We start from the raw sequence: 4,979 nt of genomic DNA, 5'->3' as shown, positions 1-4,979 counted from the left end.
AGGGGCGGGGCCCAATAGGGGAAATAGAGGATTTTTTTTCTCCTGCTATACAAGTGAAGGGATTTTAACCAAATGCAGTCTGAAGCATGATTAGGGACAAAAGAATCAATTTTGTATAAACTGAGGTGTGTGGGCCTCCTTCTAAGGGCAGATGGGTGGGGCCCATTAGGGGAAATAGAGGAAAACATCAAATATCCTTCTCCTTTTGTACCGATGAAGGGATTTTGACCAAATTTGGTCTGGAGCATCATTGGCCAAAGGGTTCTCAGTTTTGTATGAACGGAGGGTATGGTCCCCCTGGGGGCAGAGGGACGGGGCCAAATAGGGGAAAATAGGTAAATCTTTAAAAATCTTCTCCTCAACCAATTGAAGGATTTTGACCAAATTTGTCCTAGAGCATCTTTGGACAAAGGAGACTCAAGTTTGTATAAACGGAGGGTGTGGGCCTTCTGGCGGCATAGGAGCGGGGCCCAATAGGGGAAATAGAGGATTTTTTTTCTCCTACTATACAAGTGAAGGGATTTAAACCAAATGCAGTCTGAAGCATGCTTAGGGAGAAAAGAATCAATTTTGTTTAAACTGAGGTGTGTGGATTCCCCTTCTTTGGGGCAGATTAGTGGGGCCCATTAGGGGAAATAGAGGAAAACATTAAAGATCCTTCTCCTTCTGTACCGTTGAAGGGATTTTAACCTAACCAAACTTGTTTTAGAGAATCTTTGGGCAAAGGGAATTGAATATTTATAAATGGAAGATGCAACTTTGTTACTTGTACTCCTTTGATAAACCTGAATGGTACTCAGCAGGTTTTAAATTGAAAAATAAAATACCAGGTGAGCTATTAAGGCCCCTGGGCCTCTTGTTCCCTAAAAGGTGGTAACTTTTATTAGAAATCAAAAAGGTTTATATAAAAAATCAAGTAAATAAAATCATTTTTGCTCAGTGATGCATCTATTTTAGTTCAATATATATATGTACTAATGATTTAACAGGTTATCACCCTTTATCTTTATAATATGAATATATCAAAGCATACTTTAACGTTTTTCAGTTTCGTTTTAGCATCATTTTAGATTTATTTATTTTTTAATTCATTTTTTGAGCGGCTAGGCAGGAAGAAATTCATATAATTATTGTAAAATACACAAACTTATAATATTATACATTAGAAGACAAGCATACTGCAGTTCACCCAAATGGATACTGGATGCTAGCAATATCAACATTGACTGAGCATTTATGAATTTGATGTTTAATTCTTTAATTGGACCCAAAAGTCTTGGTTATGTGGGAGAAGTACCCAAGCAACCTACCAAATTACCATTTTCCTTCACCATTGCACCGATTTGCAATTGAACCAAAACATTTATACATATTTATATATTATATCTATATATTTATACAGAGTGGAGGCAGTTGAAAACATGATTGTTTTACATGAGCAATGTGTATGAAACAAAAAAGCTACAGCCAACAAAGCAAAGTTTGAAGCTTGAATAAATTGAAATATGCATATACTACTTGGTATAGCATATAAGAAAAATGAATACCTTACATATATGTTACTCCATCACAGACAAAAATGTAATCAGTTTAAACTTGGAAAGTTAATTATAGTCAAGTTCAAGATAACAAGTTTGATTTATACATTTTTTTTTACATTTAATATATATATAATATAGAAGTCCTTGCAAATTTTACAATACTTTCATTATAGGGACATAAATGACCCTGGCACACTATCCTAAGCATATGTAACATTGGGGCAAAGGCGATAAGACTAGGTTTAATTGCAGGTAAACTGGACAATAATGTCCACGGCAATAACGATGGACGTGTTATTTGTGAGGTGTGTACTTAATTTAGTGTTCATTTGAATAATTGCTCCATCATGCAACAGGTCCCGGAAAATTCTACTGATGTGTAGAGGGTATAACAAGACGTTTTAAGTGTTTTTCATCATGTCTGTCATATCATTAATACCTGATGTATACCCTTTCTACTATTACATAATTTAAATGACTTACTGATATAAGAATATCCGTTTGGAAGAAAAACATTGCCAAATATTGAATGGTGAATGTAATGGTTATATGATTGAAATTCTTTGTACGATACAACACGGACCTAGATAGTAATGTCATACTGTGATGACAAGAACTGACGCAGATATCTTTACTTTTAACTTTTACGTATAGATTAATGCTTTTACTGTTACTTAGTAAAACTTTGATATTACATATTTCCAAACTGATGAATCTTATATTGAAGATATTAGAATTAACTACGGACAGGCCATAATCCAAAAATATAGGCATTTAGAGGGGTTTGATAATAGTTCATTGTTTGAGTAGAAATTAAAACTTTGATATTACAAACCGACACTCACAGGTTTAAAATTCTGTAGAAGAATTTATATGGTTAATGCAGATGCCGGATATTATTACTAGCGAAAAACTGTATTGTATAAGTTTTTGCATACCTAACACTTTTTAAAATATTGTTGTATATAATTATACGTAATATTACATGTACATATCGTAATAATGAATGATAGTGTCCTGTAAGCTGAGCCGACTGGACATCACTTTTTAACCACACACCCTCCCACACACCTGTCCCCCTGCCTCGCCCTAATTAGTTACTAGCCCGAGCCACCCTCTATACCGATAGTGTGATCTGTTATTTGTAGAGTAGACGGTCGACACCTACCCCACCCGTTGCTTCGTTAGCCGTGATCGCCAACGCGCAGTCATTACTACTGTGTGCAATCAAGCGTGAGCTTCAGTCACTCAATCGGTTTTAAGAGGATTTCCACCGTGAGTTTGCCTCCTCCACAAAAATGGCATTTGTTCCCTTAGCGACGTCGTCATAAAAGCTCTACATAGCTCATGTTTGACGTTGACAATATATACGGCGATAAATAAAGATTATTTATTTGAATATTATGGAACTACGTGTACATTATGTTGTGAAATGTCCGATCTCTTCGGTCAGAAAATGGTGGATGGATTCATAACAAAATCACTATATTTTCACATAAATTTTTCTTGAATGTTTGCCCTTGGTTACATAATTTAATGCGGTATTTATAATTCAGTAATCTACAAAAATAGTTTTTATTGGGCGTTTCCCCCGAATTTTCACGATTCGATTGTTCTAGTTTAAAAGTTACATCAGAGACGTATATATACTAATGGCTTTATACTGACCCATACTTCTGGCTTCATATGTCTCTAGTTACACATAGTCTTACTCGCCCTGTAATCTTTCTTACAGTAAATGTCGTAAGATGACTTACTTCTGTACAAGAAATATTGACATAGACAAACGAAATCATATAAATAGATTAATTTCTATTTGGTTGAATCAGAGACATATAAAGCCAGTAGTATATACATCTCTGGTTGAATGTTTCGTCATTAGGTGATACATGTTTCATAATCGATTCATGTTTTCCTTCAAGCCTGATAGGACTTAATTACGACTGTTCGGTCACTAAAAACAATATCTCTTCAACTGGCCACCGTTCACCAGTAGGCGGGTGCCCCAATAATTGATATTCACCCGAAACCCCATTATCTAATTAGATTGACACCGTGACCAAAATACACACGGTAAGCGACACGTGAGTGGCGAGGATTAGTGGTCCTGGCATATATACTCCTTCTCCTTTTGGAAGGTAAAATTGAAGAAACACGTGCTGGACTCTGAAGCAAAAATACTCTGGCTAAAGGAAATGTTTGCTGTATATAAAGTTGCAAAAACAATTAGGAAATCAAAAAAGTGTCATGTAAAGTTCTCTGAATTGGAAAAAGACGAAAATTAAACAACGTCTTATGATGAAAAAACAAAAATTAGAAACATGATAGAGAATTTAAATGTAAAATAAACCCATTTGTTTAGGCTAAGTCTGAACATACATACCGTAATTGATTCAGATGTTCCTGTGGCTCGAGTTAATTACGTAAAGTAATTCTTCACATGTCCACATGCAGTAGTTCTTGCGTTTGAAAATGCCTTAACCAAATATTTTGCACTTTTGAAGTATTCATCGATGAGAAGCTTCAAGTTTCGTATTCCGTTTTTAACCTTCTTGTTTAAAATGGCCTTATATGGTATACTGTCGTCTACGAAAGGTTTACTAGGAGCATTTTTCATTCAGAAATATTTTATCAGTTCGCACAACTGATAAAATTAGGCCCTCTCCAGATAGTATGTATTCTATACACTATAAGTTTGATAACACGTGATTAACTCATTTTATACAAATACTGTTTAAGGTCATAGGAGTGTATTGATAAACGGAAATAGGAAGTGCATCCCTAATTGAAAATCCAATGAAGGGAGACAGTATCACAATTTCCGCATATTCTAAGGTTTAATAATAAACTGATGAATATTGTATGTTTGACCATATTCAAGGTCACAGGGGTCAAATAGGTAAAAAAAACTTTAAACAACTTCTTCTCAATAACAAAAAATGCCCAGGGTGATGATATTTGGCCAGTAGCATGCTGAGATGAAGGGCTACAAAATTTGTTCAAATGAATAACCTTCACTCATATTCAAGGTCACAGGGGTCAAATATGTTAAAAACTTAAACAACTTCTGAATAACAAAAAATGCCCAGGATGATGATATTTAGTCAGTAGCATACTAGGATCAAGGGCTACCAAGTTTGTTTAAATGTAGTCAGTAGCATGCTGGGATCAAGGACTACTATGTTTGTTAAAGTGAATGACTTTGACTTATATTCAAGGTCACAGGGGTCAAATTTGTTTAAAATCTTTAAACGACCTCTTCTGAATAACCATGGGTCCCAGGATGTTGATACTTTGCAAGTTGCATCCTGAGATGAAAGGCTATAAAATTTGTTCAACATAATGACCTTGTTCGACTTTCAATCACAGGGGTGAAATGTTTAAAAAAACATTAACAGGTTCTTTTGAATGAATTTTAATCATAAATACTGATATTTT

At 34.9% G+C, this 4,979-nt stretch overlaps 1 protein-coding gene across 1 annotated transcript in view; it reads left to right on the top strand.

The window, feature by feature from the left end:
• LOC110445428 overlaps positions 1–4,979 on the top strand; it is a 48,975-nt gene that overhangs the window by 33,728 nt on the left and 10,268 nt on the right. The gene's annotated exons all lie outside the window — the stretch shown is intronic.

The sequence above is a fragment of the Mizuhopecten yessoensis genome, unplaced genomic scaffold (genome assembly GCF_002113885.1).
Source record: "Mizuhopecten yessoensis strain PY_sf001 unplaced genomic scaffold, ASM211388v2 scaffold2303, whole genome shotgun sequence".
In the NCBI taxonomy this organism is placed as follows: Eukaryota; Metazoa; Mollusca; class Bivalvia; order Pectinida; family Pectinidae; genus Mizuhopecten; species Mizuhopecten yessoensis.
Note: the sequence above shows the minus strand (reverse complement) of the source record. Positions and strands in the feature narration are given on the sequence as shown.